The sequence below is a fragment of the Lithobates pipiens genome, unplaced genomic scaffold, assembly GCF_037356315.1.
Source record: "Lithobates pipiens isolate NorthernLeopardFrog02 unplaced genomic scaffold, aLitPip1_a1.2 Scaffold_3, whole genome shotgun sequence".
NCBI classification, from domain to species: Eukaryota; Metazoa; Chordata; class Amphibia; order Anura; family Ranidae; genus Lithobates; species Lithobates pipiens.
This window is the reverse complement of record NW_027507790.1, coordinates 233402242-233419317: the sequence shown is the minus strand read 5'-3', so window position 1 is coordinate 233419317 and position 17076 is coordinate 233402242. Positions and strand designations below refer to the sequence as shown.

The 17076-nt window shown below is 44.3% G+C and overlaps 1 protein-coding gene across 2 annotated transcripts in view; it reads right to left on the bottom strand.

The window, feature by feature from the left end:
* The window catches only part of NPR3 (natriuretic peptide receptor 3), a 154057-nt gene that overhangs the window by 40496 nt on the left and 96485 nt on the right, over positions 1-17076 (bottom strand). The gene's annotated exons all lie outside the window — the stretch shown is intronic.

Genomic DNA, 17076 nt, shown 5'->3' with positions numbered 1-17076 from the left:
TAAGCTCTAAATGGTATACATTTTACAACCAAGTTTGAAAGTTTTAAACAGTAAGTGAATAAAACCAAACACAATTCCCGGTTTCCTGATTTTAATAATAAAAACAAATACAATATTAATAAGTGTGCTGCAAATGGTGGAAGATCGTAAGTCTCATACTTGCAAAGGAGCTACAGTAACAGTCCAATAACAGGACAAACCTGTCTTACCTTTCAACATCGCTGGTCCCTATATGGGCCCAGGGTTCACCCATCACAGCGGGGTCTTCAGGGTTTGGGAACCATAGGAATGGACAACAACCCTGGATCTGTAAAGCCATGGTGAGGGCCTAAGCAGGGTCCAGTGTCCAAAGCAATATTACAGGCTTTCCACATAGTGTGGGGTCCTGGATACAGTTCCCAAGGTTATACTGAGGTTGCACGGGTCTATATGCACTGCTTCTCTTGTAGTAGTATAAGGCAGTGAAGAGGATGATGATTGTGGAGTTGATTAAAAAATTCCACGTAAATAAGAATTAGTTACGCATAGAAAGAGGAGAGGTATATCGCCTATAGCAACGTTTCTCAACTTGTCCTCAAGTACCCTCAACAGGTCATGTTTTCAGGATTTTCCTCAGATGAAACAGCTGTGGTAATTACTAGGGCAGTGAAACTGATCAAATCACCTGTGAAAATAATGGAAAGCCTGAAACATGGCCTGTTGGGGGTACTTGAGGACTGGTGTTAAGAAACATTGACTTACGGGACACTAGTAAAAAACGGAGGTCTCACTAAGATCCTAGGGCAGTGATGGCGAACCTTGGCATCCCAGATGTTTTGGAACTACATTTCCCACAAAGCTCATGCACTCTGCAGTGTAGCTGAGCATCATGGGAAATGTAGTTCCAAAACATCTGGGGTGCTAAGGTTCGCAATTACTGTCCTAGGGATATGCTCTAGGGGGCATGTCTAAAAGCTTTGCTGGTGTCCAGTGACCTGAATGTCTATGACTACCCAGCCTGCGTCCTGTTCTGTACCTAAGATATTTACTTTTAAAAATGCTAAAATAATTAGATGTTTATCCTAACATTTATCCTACTTTCACACTGGCTATACCCCTACTGTTAGAATCTTTATTTTCTGAATCACCCTGAACCTGTGAAGGGTCAGGCCAAGTGTTCCCAGATTCTGGAGCACCTGAAAGTGCAACTTGAAGCTTCATCCTAAAGTGTAATCTTTATTTTCGTAATGTACTCCATATATACTGTATGTAACATTAAGCAATAATAATGTAACAGTGGTCAGTCCAGAAATTTGCAGTTTGGGTTGGGTAAAAAAAATCCTGTTATCTCATTCTGAGACATGTTTGTTTTATCATTGCTCCCGCTCCACCACTGCTGATTCTGGATGCTGTTCAAAATACCATCCCCAGACCAAAACCCTAACAAACCTATCTACTCTGTGTTGGCTGCCGAGCTCTGCTATGGGGATGCTTCCATAGTCGACGGATATTTAAAACAATCCATCGATAGGAGAATAAGCAACATGTCCTAAATCCTAAACAGAGAGGAACAAGAGGACACTGAAAAAGACCATTTTAATGATATGAAGAGAATATTAATGTTCAGCTCTAGATAAAGGTGAGCCTGTGGATGTGGTGTATCTGGATTTTGCAAAGGCATTTAATACAGTTCCCCATAAACGTTTACTTTACAAACTGAGGTCTGTTGGCATTGACCATAGGGTATATACCTGGAATGAAAACTGGCTACAGGGGTGGGTCCAAAGGATGGTGATAAATAGCAAGTACTCAGAATGGTCCGGTGTGATAATTGGAGTCCCCCAGGGATCTGTCCTGGGACCAGTTTGGTTTAATTTATTTATAAATGATATAGAGGATGGGGTAAATAGCTCAATCTCAGTATTTGCGGATGATACAAAGCTAAGCAGAGCAATAACTACACAGCAAGATGTGGGAACATTACAAAAAGATATAAATAAATGAATGGGGTGGGCAACTACATGGCAAATCAGATTTAATGTTGAAAAATGTAAGGTAATGCATTCGGGTGCTAAAAATACAAATGCAGGTTACTCGCTAGGGGGAGAGCATCTGCGGGGATTGAGGATGGAGAAAATCTAGGGGTCTTAGTAGATGACAGGCTCAGAAATTGCATGCAATGCCAAGCTGTTGAAAGCAAAGCCAACAGAATATTAGCTGTCATTAAAAAGGGGATTCAGGGGCGTGGCCTGACCTCGGAGGGAAATGGATGCCTAAGAGACGAGCTCCCGCCGCCATCCATCCCCTCAGCGATACCGGAGGCTTCTCACCGCTAAAACGATCGGCGAATCATGGGCACAGCGTCTAGGCAGTCCTCCGCATCCCGCTCTCGCTCTCCACGCCGGCAGCAAGGAAGCCAGCACCACACTATTCCGGATATCTTCCGCTCTCAGAGAGGTAACATGGCGGCTTCCCGCCAGCCTCTCACACAGCCCTCTCACACAACGCAGCCGAGCGGCTCTCCCCACCTCACGCTGACAGACCTGGGAGAGCAGGGAAGTCAGCAGCAGCAGCAGCAGCCCAGCCTCATGGATCTTAGAGCTGTGGCAGCGGACATTAAAGAAACCCCGTCTGCAGCTATAGCTGACCTTAGGCTGGACATTAGGGCTATTGCAGACAGAGTACATGAGGTAGAAGTAACAACGGCCCAGCACAGCTCATCCATCCATAATATGGGCTCCACACTAGACACTCACTCGTTACAGATGAGAGACCTTCAGCGCCATTTAGAGGATTTGGACAATAGGGGACGGCGACATAATCTGAGGGTGAGAGGCCTGCCAGAATCTGTGGAAACAGAGCAGTTAGAAGCGACAGTGACAGGCCTTTTCAACAACATATTAGACAAACCAGCTCAGTCTACTGTAGCTATGGAAAGAATTCATAGAGCTTTGAGACCTAAAGGGAGAGATTCTGACCCCCCACGGGATGTTGTGTGTTGCCTCGTGGATTATAAGCTTAAGGAAGAAATCCTACGAAAGGCACGGAACAGGATACAGCTAGAACATGAGGGCGCATCAATCCACATATACCAAGACCTGTCAGGAATCACTCTCCAACACAGAAGGGATCTACGGCCACTGCTGGACCAGCTACGAGCTAAAGGCATTCCTTACAAATGGAAATTTCCTTTCGGTCTAGCGGCTACCTATCGCGGCCGTAGCGCTTTACTTAGAGTCCCTGAGGAGCTCCCGCTCTTTTGTGAGGCAATGGATATTCCATTTATGGACATCCCTGCATGGTATGCAGGGTTTAGGAGCCGATTACAAATGAGAAGGGGAAGATCGCAGGAAGAACCGATGGAAGCCCAAAACACCAGACATCGCAGGCGCAGATCCCCTTCGGGTACCAGGCACTACGCATCTCGCAGGGAATCCTACACGGATGGCAGCCCTACCGACTCACCGAGATCCAGAAGGGCAAGACGGGACACCGGTCCCCCGAGGGGTCGCTCTCCACGATATTGAACATCCGAAGTCAGCTAAGTCCGGGACTATTACCCCTTTTGCCTTGTCCCTTATTCATTTCCTAGCTTCCAACTGCTCGCTGTCTCTATCCTCTCCTTTCTCAACATCCTCCCTCCTAACATGCTGTAGAGTCACCAAGAGTCCTAGGTATTCATAATGGAGTTCCTAGTTCCAATCTAGTAAAGTCATATACCTGACTGAATCCCTAATCCTAAAGGACCCCACTTCTCTGACTCCAACATCTACCCCATTGCTGAACCTTTTCAAAAAAGCAGGGTAAGATTTGACAGAATGACTGTTTGGGGAGTAGCAACCAAAGAATTCCCTCCTTTACAGCTGCAATCCAAGACTCAAGATCTCCAGCAGGGGTTATTAGGGATCAGTTCAATGTACCCCATTCAACATGAAGATGAAGTTCTTGAAAGGGACGAGACCAGGTTTATGCTAGGCTCTAAAGGTCGTAGACTTAGAAGTTTGTTTACCGTGCTTACAGTTTATTATCTAATTTTATTCGCTTTATTATAATAGGGAAATGAAGATGCACCGAGGGACTGTAGGAAGGCCCCCAACTCTTCGACTTTACCGTGTTTGACTTTGCTCAACCACGTTTTCCCATACTCCTCATTACTTGCACAGATCCTTTGGAATCCAAAACTCAGCTCAAAATGAAGTCTTCAACCCCTATCGCCCACTATGTAGAGACCTTTGCACCAACTTGAGCCTTCCTGCATCCCCTCCTAGCTTAGGTGCAATATTCATCTCATCCACTAGCAGGTATATGAGGTTACATTAATCTGATCGCATCCACATGCCAACTAAGACCCTCTCCGTGGTAGTAATATGGTGTACCCCTGACATGCTTACCAGCCGGTACAAAAGGCTAGTTGTTAGTACACATTCTCATAATATTGTAGATCCTTAGGCTGGGCATTACTTTCCCTTTTTAGTTTTCACGACTGATATGGGAAACAAAGGCGTTTATAGTCTGCCCTTAGAGACACCATATGCTTACTCTGCCCAGGCCCATATTCTTATAGGAATTCCCCTTCAGATATCCTTAGGGGTCACATTACTATAGGCTAGAGTATGGGGCAAAAATGGAATATATGATGCACGGAGGGATCCAACGCGTTATCTCCAACGTGGAAATGGCAGTGCAATGCTTGCTGGGACTCACAAACAGGTTTAAGAAATATACCTTACTGGTTTGTTTGTTTATCGTTATCTGTTTTTTACAGTTATTGCTTCTAGCTTACAGCATCCTAAAGTTTTGTTGCACACAGTTTTTCGTTCAGTACTCAATGACATCTATAATCCTTTTCCTCTACAATTTTGAGACAATATCATTCGTGGAATAAAGGTCTGCCAACCTATGGTTCTCTAGAACCAAAGGCAATACGGTTAACTACAACTGGTCTGGTTAGACCTTAAGTTGCTGTTTATCTAGACACATAAGTAATCAGCATGATACCCTAATGTAAAGGTTTATGTTTTTCTCGCCAGATCACAAATTGAATTATAACATGTATGGTGAATAGATACCTCCCTATTTACTGATGAATATATACTTCGGGCCATGGATGGCGGTGGCGCGAAATAGATTTATTGTTTATCCACTTTTTAATTTCCTTTCGAGTGGTATTGTCCAACCCTCACACAGGGACCCAGTGGGAAATACCTCTGACAACAGGGGTGGCCCCCAGCTGGGCGCTGTACCCATCCGAACACTAGAAACATTAAAGGAGGGGCTGGTCCCCTTCCTTTCCGGTACACCTCAGTGACGTGAAAATTCTCTTTTCTCTCTTACCTTGTACCCTAACACGTTCCCCTTTTTCCTCCCCCCCTTCCACTTTTTCACACCCCCACTTTGCTTCTTATTTATCTGCTTAGAGGATTTCTTACATATCAATATGCCACGTAAAGACATCGCAACCCCATCCCCCCAGGTCAAGCTATACTCCCTAAACGTAAAAGGTTTAAATACACCTGAAAAAAGATCTCAGCTTCTTATACTCCTTAAAAAAGCTAGAGCCGATATTGTTTTCCTCCAGGAAACTCACTTCAAATCACACAACATGCCTGAATTGAAATCCTTATACTACCCGATCGCTTATCACGCCACCAATGTGGAGGCCAAATCTAAAGGAGTCTCAATTTTAATCTCCAAACACTGTCCTTTCCAAATTCAGGATACTCTAGTCGATGCAAATGCCCGCTACATATTTCTGAAGGGGATACTGTACAACCAGACTGTCACTCTAGCCAACTTATACGCCCCAAACAAGCTACAAGTCCCATTCTTTCGAGATACGATTCATGAACTCACCTCCTTCTGTCAGGGAATGCTAGTGGTTGGGGGAGATTTCAATTTACCTCTTTCACCAACAGTAGACTCATCCTCGGGAACGTCTTCCGTTACCTACCGGGCGTTGCGCGCGATCAAAAAACATTTGCAGACGCTAACTCTACATGACACCTGGCGCACCCTCCATCCACGAGATAGAGATTATACGTTCTACTCTCCTCCACATCGTAAGTACACGAGAATTGACTATTTTTTTATGTCTCAAAATGACTTAGATTCCCTTTTGACAGCGTCTATAGACCCGATGGTCATTTCAGACCACCACCCAATCGCTATAACTGTCTCCTTTCCACGGTCACCAATAACACCTTTCACATGGCGTTTAGACGACTCTCTCTTGACGGACGCTGCCAATGTTCACGAAATCAGTACATGCCTTAAACAATACTTCCAGGAGAACGCATCTGACGACATAAACCCGCTCACGCTTTGGGCAGCGCACAAATGCGTGATCCGTGGAGAATTTATGGCTTTGGCAGCTAAACGAAGGAAAATCAGACAGGCCCGCATACACGACTTATCTAAGCGCGTTCATACCCTTGAGACCAAACATAAACAATCACTTGCGGAATCCACTCTCCAATCTCTCCAGTTAGCAAGAGAAGAGCTGACCACAGAACTAGGTAAAACCATCAGACGCAAATTCGCACTCACACAACGCATTTTCTATGAATTTGGCAATAAAGCCAGTAAATATTTAGCAAGGGCAATCCAAACAAAACGAGCCTCTTCTAACATTCATCATATCCTAGATCCTCAGGGAAACAAACATGTAATCCCCACTGATATTGCTAATCAATTTCGTCATTTTTATAAGAATCTTTATAATCTCCCACTTCCGAACACTGAGTCCGCTGTGAAAGAGAGACAACAGAAAATTATAGATTTTTTGGCACACTACAGCCCACAACCCATTTCCCCTGAAACGGCAGCAAGCTTAGATTCTCCATTTACAGGAGAGGAGATGATGATGGCCCTTAAGCAATTGAAAACAGGCAAAAGCCCGGGTCCAGACGGATTATCTACCGGGTATTATAAAATGTTTGCAGAAACCTTGCACCCTTTTTTACTTACATTTTTCAATACATTACCTTCTGATTCCACAAAGCACTCTGACATCCTTGAGGCCCATATATCAGTCATTCCCAAACCTGGTAGAGACACAGCCCTAGTCCCCAATTACAGACCCATCTCCTTAATCAACGTGGACATAAAACTCTATGCAAAAATTTTGGCGAACCGAATTCTTCCCCTTTTACCCTCTTTAATCTCATTAGATCAAGTTGGATTTATCCCAAATCGCGAGGCTCGCGACAACACCCTAAAAGCTATCAATGTGCACTACTGGATGACGACCCACAACACCCCTGGCTTTTTTCTTTCCTTGGACGCGGAGAAGGCATTCGACAGAGTGGCTTGGGACTACATGCTAGCAGCCTTACGATCGATGGGATTTGGAGAACATGTCCTAGCATATATCACAGCACTTTATTCGTCCCCGTCGGCTAAAATCAAAATTAACGGCCACCTGTCGGATGCCTTCTCCCTGTCCAACGGAACCAGACAGGGTTGTCCTCTCTCCCCCCTACTTTTTGTTCTCACCATGGAACCAATGCTCCAAAGAATCAGGGAAAATCCAGCTGTCAAAGGGGTACAGGTTAAAGATATTCAACACAAAGTAGCGGCTTTCGCCGATGATGTACTCCTGTTCCTCACTGATCCGATCACCACAATTCCCAATCTGTTACAAGACTTTGCCCTGTTCAAGGAAATTTCCAATCTCCAAATTAACTTTGGTAAATCTAAAGCCCTCAATATCACTCTACCTGAAGATGTAGTACGGTTATGTAAAGCCAATTTTCCTTTTAGTTGGGAATCGCATTCCATCACGTATCTCGGTATACAGCTTCCGACCAAGTTGGGAGACTTATACCCTAGAAACTTTTTACCACTTCTTAATACCCTCAGACAGGACCTCGAACTTTGGCATAAAAAATCCTTTTCCTGGTTTGGTAGAGCGGCGATCCTGAAAATGAACGCCCTTCCCAGACTCTTATACCTTTTACAGACAATCCCTATTAAACTTCCTCTAACGTTTTTTTCCGCGTACAAAAGTATTTGCTTAAAATTCTTATGGGCAGACAAGCCTCCCCGCATCAAATGGGACACCTTAGTAAAACCCATTGGGCAAGGGGGAATAGGACTACCAGATGTACAGAAGTATCATTGGGCTTGCCTCTTGTCCAGAATAGTTGACTGGCACGTACATGCTGACATTAAAGCTTGGGTGAGACTGGAGAATGCTTTTTCATCAATCCCAATACACCACCTACCCTGGATCAACTTTCGCTCCACTTTGCCAGACACATTAAAACACCCCCTCATAGGCCCAACCATACACACCTTTAGTCGTATCTGCCAGAGGTCACACATAGCTCACACTCCTGGTCCAATGACCCCGCTGGATGGAAATCCAGATTTTCCTCCGGGCTTGCTTAACTGTTCAACTACTCTCGATAGGGCATTCACCGCAAGAAAGGCGGAAGCTTTCTTCGACAAGGGGGAATTAATCCCTTTCTCCACCCTCACATCCCGTTTCCCCGAATGGGATTTATCGTTTTTCCAATTCCTTCAAATTCGCCACTTTTTACTTCAGACGTCCACGTCACAACAATGGAGTAGAGCTCTCACCCCATTTGAAACCTTGTGCAATAGCAGGGACCCTGTTAAACACCTTATCTCTCAAATGTACACCATGATATCCCCAACGCTATCTAAATCGGAAAACCCTTACGTCCAGAGATGGGAACATGACCTAAACATGACGCTGACTCAAGAGGATTGGGATAATATTTGGCTTAATATACACAAAGGCTCCTTAAACGTGTCGATACAAGAAAACGGTTACAAAATATACTCGCGTTGGTACAGAACTCCCGATCGGCTACACAAATGTTATCCCCAGGTCCCACCCACTTGTTGGAGGTGTGAGGGAGCCAGGGGAACTCTCTTGCACATCTGGTGGGAGTGCGACCGAATCCAACCCTTTTGGGTTGCAGTTCACCGTCTCATAGCGAAAATCACGACATACACGCCTACATTTACTCCAGCTCAATTCTTGCTTCACCACACCTCTCTCCCCCAAAAGCAATACAGGAAGTCCCTTATGCACCATTTGATTAACGCAGCAAAACTTTGCATCCCTACACACTGGAAATCAGCCACCCCTCCTAGCGTCACAGTCTGGTTGCAGAGGGTATCCAGAATTGCCGAGATGGAAGCCCTAATACATCAAGCTAAAGAAACCTCACATAAATTCCAAAATACATGGGCCTGCTGGCTGCAGTTTCAACAATCAGAAGAATACAAAAATCTTCTCTGTACCTAGTAGCTTGACCTGGGGGGTGATCCCCTTATACGTACCTACTTCAGGATATGCATATTATACATCTATACCTCACTATCTTTATTCCCTTTATTCCCTTTTTCCTACCTCCTTTACCCCCCCCCCCCATACTTAACAATTAGTAGCAACCATGGTTAACCCTGTTACTGTCTATAAACCTCACTGACATAGTTACTGTCAAACCTTACATTTTATAATCCCCAGTTGACGATGGGGCTGTCATTATTCACTAACAATGGGACGGAGTAAAAATAATTTCTTTTTTTTTTCTTATTGGGCTCCCCTCCCCTCTCACAGTCAGATCCCAGTTGGGGTGAGAGGGAAGGGGAGTGGATTACCAGGATCCCAAATCTTCACTTAATAGCCCTTAGGAGGAGAAGTTATGGCTTACTCTCCACCATGGTGGGTCTCACAAAACCCACTCAAGAACTACCTAATCCATATACTGCCGACAGGCTGTAGGACTATAACTTGGCGCCAATAAGGTTGTACAAGAGGTTCTACAGCCTTTTGTTCTTCGTCCCAGATTATAGAAACACACACAATATGCCTGTTAGTAATAGAATATAGGATTATTCAGAATGAATCCCTTGTTGACATATAACTTACGGCACCCTAAACACTCTGATATGGGATATAAATATGGAAATAAGTACAAATGTTATCCTTGCCACATAAAATATTTCTGTTCCTAGATAATAGTAACTGTAACTTATACTACTTAACCTAATTTACGTGCCTTGAGTGTCATTTTCTTACCTGAATATTTATGACCTTAGGAACGTTTTTGTTATTCACTACAGATGGCGGCTGCGTCCGCAAAAAGTAAATTTCTGTTCTGTTTCTCAAAAATCAATAAAATGTTTTAAAATAAAAAGGGGATTCACTCCAGAGATAAAACGATAATTCTCCCACTCTACAAGACTCTGGTCCAGCTGCACCTGGCGTATGCTGTCCAGTTCTGGACACCAGTCCTAGTTTAATTTTGGGGAGAGTTGAAAGAAGATATACTTACCTGATCCTCCAATCCTCCCCACACAAGACTGCTCCGTGCAGCTCCTGCACCCCTGTGCTCTAACAGTCTTGAAGGACACCAGGAACAGTCCCCCGCTGGATTGTGGGGGTGCGCCAATCGCTGATGGAGCGGAGGATCAGGTGAGTATAAGGCTTTCTCCTCTCTGATGGACAAAACGAGAACCTAACCCTTGCAGTGCAGGTACACCCCCCAAAACTTTTTTTTTCTTTTGCTTGGGCTATAAGGCTCCTTTCAGATGGGCACCTCTGCTAAGTGGAATCCACTTGCTCAGCGGGGGGATCTCTCCACTGATCACTGCTGAGCAGGCTGATGACAGGTCAGTGTTTGCTCTGCTATGCAGAGCAAACATGGACAAAGTCCTGCTTTCCTCTCTGGGGCAATCGGATGGAAAACAGACCCCTGTCCGTTTCCATTCGATGCCATGCAATCTGCCTGAAAGGAGAGGGAATAGGACCACTATCTGTCTGTTTTTGCCGGACAGGATCATATCAGATGGTGGTGGGTGTCAGCGGACATGTGTCTGCTGACACCCGCTGCTCCATACAAAAGACTAGTGCGTCCGATCAGGCCTGCTTAAAAAACTGACAGGCAGATCTGATGGGATAGCCCGCGCATTGGTGTGCGCCCATACGAGGGTAATGTTTGTTCACATGAGGATGTGTTCTGTGCATCTCCCATGCAGGCAGTCCCATTCATGTCAATTGGGATGCAGCGGCTGCTCCCAATGTGACAGCTGTAGCAGCTGTAGCCATGTGGGTATGAGTGCAGGTTCCCAAATGCAGACAGTGTGCATTTCGGAAGCCTGCGCCTGCAACAGCATGGCTGTCAACTTGGGAGTGGCAGCTGTGTCCATGCAGCATCTGCCCTCAATCTGATGTGAATGGGACTGCCTGCACGGGGATGCATGGAACACCTGTGAATCCTTATGGGGGCAAACACAGCCGTCGCACAGCTATGGACTTAAAGTGATTGTAAACTATCACTTTGTAAAAACAAACAAAAAAAAACATTCTGTTTAAAATAGAAGTAAAGGACAAAATGAATATTTTTGTAAAGATATAAAAATACATTATAAATACCCTTATTTTTTATTTTTTATAAGTGATTACATTCCCTCTGTTCTCATCTGCATAAGAGCTGGGGGAGGAGAAACAGCAGTACACTGAGCTTCCTAGTGAATGGCTGTGCAGCAAGGGGGGTGTGTCAGGATAAGTCTGATCATTAGAGGGGAGCAGGCTGTGTTTCCAGCACAGCTAGAGAACTGACCACTGTGTCTCCTGATTAGTGTGGTCAGTTTTTAATAGGAAAGCAGAGGGGCTGGCAGGAACAACAGGGATTTCCCACAAAGGAAGCAACACAAAGAGATCAGGATGCTTTCTCATACAAGTACATGGTACAGCAGGCACATATCATGAATATGAAGTTTTGGGGTAGCAAACATTTTATGTATGCTCGTGTGAATGAGGACTTACAAATAAAATGCTCAGACATGGCTGCCCCCATATACAAATATTATTACAAAACAAGGTTTTTAAACTCATGCCCTGTACACACGACCGGTTTTCCCATCGGAATAAACTCTGAAGGTTTTTCCGACTGAGTTCCAACGGAATTCCGCTGAAACTGTCTTGCGTACACAAGATCCCACCAAAGTCCGATCGTCAAGAACGCGGCGACATACAACACGTACGACGGGACTAGAAAAGGGAAGTTCAATAGCCAGTAGCCAATAGCTTCCTTCTCGTACTTGCTTCAGAGCATGCGTCATTTTTGGTCTGTCGGAACAGCATACAGATGAGCGGATTTCCTGATAGCAATTGGTTCCGTCGGAAATATTTAGAACAAGTTCCATTTCTAGGTCCGTCAGGATTTTCAACGTAAAAAGTCCGATGGGGCATACACACAATCGGAATACACAATGAAAATCTCCCGTCTGACTTTTTCTGTCGGACATTCCGCTTGTGTGTACGCCGCATATCAGTAAGATAATATACATCATACAGATCACATACGGCATATACAGTATCTCTAATATTGGAACAAGACTATAATTTCTATTTAAAAGAAAAGGATTGAGATGCAATGAAAGTGAATTCAGCTCCAGATGCAGAAACATAGTTGCAGCCGATATCGGGGAGAAATAGCTTGAAGGTTATTCTAAGCCCATGCAAGTTAGCAATAAAAAGTGTCAGTGTGTGCAAATGTTCACTGTTTATTATTGCTGTGGGCAGAAGCAGGCCGTTACTCAAGAAATGTGGTCTGGTTATTGTGAACAGACTCGTACATACTACACTTCACATTTTTTCCCACGGGCTTATAAAAGTTATTCATTAACTCGATGCCGCTGCAAAATGGGTAATAATTTTGCTTGGACATGTCTTTATTTGGTAAACGGGGCAGAAGTTCTTGGTGTCTGGATGGGAAAGAGCCAAGACAATTTTCAACAGATTTTGGTGCTAAAACTACCCACATAAACAACTGCTTATGATCTAGAACGGAACCCTGTAGTCACATAAAGACAGTTTGTATTTTAACCACTTACAGACTGGAAGATTTTCCCCCTTAATGACCAGGCCATTTTTTGCAATACGCCACTGCGTCGCTTGCAATGTTGTACCCAAACAATATTGACGCCAAAGACCAGAGCGTTTTTTTGCGATTCGGCACTGCATCGCTTTAACTGAAAATCGCGCGGCCGAGCGACGCTGTACCCAAACAAAATTGATGTCCTTTCTTTCTCACAAATAGAGCTTTCTTTTGGTGGTATTTAATCACCTCTGTGGTTTTTATTTTTGTGCTATAAACAAACAAATAGCAACAATTTTGAAAAAAAAACAACAACAATATTTTATACTTTTTGCTATAATAAATATCCCCCAAAAAAATGTAAAAAAAAAAAAAATTAATTTCTTCATCAGCTTAGGCCGATATGTATTCTTCTACACATTTGTGGTAAAGAAAAAAAAAATCGCAAGAAGTGTATATTGATTGGTTTGCGCAAAAGTTACAGCGTCTACAAAATAGGGGATAGATTTATGGCATATTTATTTTTATTTTTTTACTAGTAATGGCAGCGATCTGCGATTTTTAGCGGGACTCTGTGGACTATTTTGACACTTTTTTGGGACCATTCACATTTATACAGCGATTAGTGCTATAAAAATGCACTGATTACTGTGTAAATGTCACTGGTAGGGAAGAAAATCGCAAGAAGCATATATTGATTGGTTTGCGCAAAAATTATAGGGTCTACAAAATAGGGGATAGATTTATGGCATTTTTATTATTATTATTATTATTTTTTTTTTTTTACTAGTAATGGCGGTGAGCTGCGATTTTTAGCAAGACTCCGACATTGTGGACACTTTTGACACTTTTTTGGGACCATTTACATTTATACACTGATCAGTGCTAATAAAAATGCACTGAATACTGCGTAAATGTCACTGGTAGGGAAGGGGTAAACACTAGAGGGCGATCGAGGGGTTAAATCTGTTCTCTCATATGTGTTTCTAACTGTGGGATGGGACTGACGGGAGGAGGAGACAGATCGCTGTTCCTGATTAGTAGGAACAACAGGTCTGTCTCTCCTCTCCTGTCAGAACGGGGGGATCTGTGTATTTACATACACAGATCCCCGTTCTGGCTCTCGTGCCCATGATCACGGGTGGCCGGCGGGTGAGTGGCGACTGAAGCCTGGATCTATCATTACTGGAGAATGACACACTACCATTGGGTGAAATTCTAAGGGAAAGAGCACCCAGCATGTCACTTGACAGAAAGGAGTCTTCAGAAAAAAAAAAAAAAACATATCCCCGATTTTAAAGCGGAGGTCCACCCTAAAGTGGACCTTCCGCTCATCGGAACCCTCCCCCCCTCCGGTGCCACAATCGGCACCTTTCAGGGGGGAGGGGGGTGCAGTTACCTGGATAATCCAGGTAACTGCACCCACTTCCGGGACAGCTCTCTGCGGAAAGGGGCGTAACTTACGCCCCTTTCCGCAAGTGCCCGCCCCTTCCCGCAAGTGCCCCGCTGCCTGCTGGGAAACACACAGCTCCCAGAGGCAGCGGGGAGCGTCCTTATTGCGCAGCGCAATTCGCGCATGCGCAGTAGGGAACCGGGAAATGAAGCCTAAAGGCTCCATTTCCTGATTCCCATACCCAAGATGGCGGCGGCAGGACCCGACAGACGACCTAGCGATCGGCTTCGGGTGCCGTCATCGCGGGCGCGCTGGACAGGTAAGTGTCACTATTTTAAAAGTCAGCAGCTGCAGTATTTGCAGCTGCTGGCTTTTAAAAAAAAAAAAAAATGTGGAGTCCCGGTGGACTCCCGCTTTAAATATTATTATATTTAATGTTTCCATGGTACAGTTGGATTAAATATATATTATATGTTTTTTATCCTTATAAAAAAAAAAAGCTGCTAACTATGGTTCCTGGATTTAAAGTGGTTGTAAACCCTTACAAACCACTTTGACCTACAGGTAAGCCTAGATTAAGCCTTACCTGTAGGTCCAAGAAATATCTCCCAAACCTATACGGTTTAGGAGATATTTGCCCGAAGACGGGCACCGCTGTCTACGGCGCATGCGCCGTAGACAGCAGTGCGCAGGCGCACTGAGCGTGGCATTCTCGATAACTAAGATGCCGCGCGTCTCGGCTCCCGTGCGCATGCGCGGGAGTGACGTCATCGCGGCTTCGCCGAATGACAGCGGCGGAGCTGCGAGACCCACCGAGAAGATGGATGCGCCGGACTACAGGGGACATCGGTGACATCGCTGACTCCTGTGTCAGGTAAGTGACACATAATGGGCTACTATGCGATGCATAGTAGTCCATTATGCTTTACCTTTGCAGGGAATGAAAGAGGAAGTAAACTCATCAGGGTTTACTTCCTCTTTAAGACAGTGTTGGGCCATGCTGTGTATATTTTAGGTGTGAATTATTGGCTGAGGGTTTGTTACACAATAATTACACAAATAGGATTAATGATATTTTAACATTCTTTGCATTATATAATCTCCTGTAATTACAGCATTGAATAAGGCCCAACGGTATTTAAAGATGTGTTGATACATGTTTAATTTAAACACGCTAAGAACGGTCATATATTTCACTGGTTTGCTGACTTTATATGCTGTTTGTAAAATAAGAAAATCACCTTAGGTTAGAGAGCACATTGGTTGTAGGGTTGTCAACCGCTAGTAAATTTACTGACAGTTTGTAAAAAAAAATTTTTTTTACAACTGCCAGTAAATATCAAGGGCTGATAATTTCATGCTGTGTTGACTTTCTAAGTGTAAATCACGCAAAATATTTTGTTATAGGTATTGCCAGAGTTTCCATATCATGTTTATACTGTTTAAATATTCACTGTGTTAGTTTTCAATAGGAGTTCTGTAATTTCTCAGGTTATCAGTAAAAAATGTGCTCCGCCAGTAAATTTTCCATGTTTTGTCAGTAAAAAATGCTGCGGGAGGTTGGCACTCCTGATTGGTTGATTCTTTCTATGTTGAACTAAACAAGGTAAGGGTAAAGGGCATCAATATTATAGAGATGCCTGAAAGTTTCATTCCATTTATGTAGTGACCGTTTGCTACTCTAAGGCAGTTACACAAGGGCCTACTGAGACTACGGGAGACATTGGCTGGTTAAAAAAAAAAAAAAATGTCATTCGGCTCGTGTGTATGTCGGTCAGTCTGACAGAAGCCAGCCAAAAACCAAAATGATTGGCTCCCGATCATCGCTCTCAGCCCCCCGTCAGAACACAACAGCTCAGCAGGGGGAGATCACTATACTAAAGTGATTGTAAGGGTTCGTTTTTATTTTTGTTTGTTTTTTTAAATAACAAACATATCATACTTACCTCCACTGTGCAGTTTGTTTTGCAGAGAGTGTCCCCAAACCTGCTCTTCTGGGGTCCTCCCGTGGCTCCTCCTTGCATCAGATAACCCCCTAGGAGAAGCGCTCTCCCGAGGGAGTTACTTTGCGGGCGCGCTCCTGAGTCCAGCAGTGTTAGCCGCCGAATGTATGACTCGGCCCCACCCCCCTTGGTCATTGGATTTGATTGACAACAGCGGGAGCCAATGGCTGCGCTGCTATCAATCTATCCAATCAAGAGCAGAGAACCCCGGGCAGATGGACAACACTTCCCTGGTGGATCAAGTTCCAGGGCTCAGGTAAGTAAAACGGAGGGGCTGGGGGGCCAGTCACTGCCAGGTGTTTAACTGGTCCCCTGTCAAAACACAATAGAACAGCAGGGGAGAACGCTGTACTAACATTGAATTGTTAGTAAATGAGCTCTGACATGAGCTGCCAGGCTTCTTTTTTCGTTCAACCCGTAGTGTGTACAAGGCTTTACCCACAAAATGCACCAAAAAAGGTGCATGTCGTCTTATTATGAAAGGCAATGCACCACAACACATGGTAGTGCATTAGCATGTAATATGGTGTGCTAAAATGCACATGTTTTGGGGTGCCATTAATAATGAATGGAACTGCAGCACCCCAACGTGCAAAATGTTCTCATATGTTGTAGTAATGTGTGTACCCCCAGCACAAATGTGTGAGCCTTATGACGGGTACACACGACTGGACTTTTCAACATCAAAAGTCCGACGGAATGATTCCGGCAGACCATTCGATCGTGTGTGGGCTGCAGCGGACTTTTTATTTGCAAAAGTCTGACAGACTTTAGAAATGGAACATGTTTCAAATTTTTCCGACAGAACTCCGCCGTACCCAGTTCCTACTGAGAAATCCGC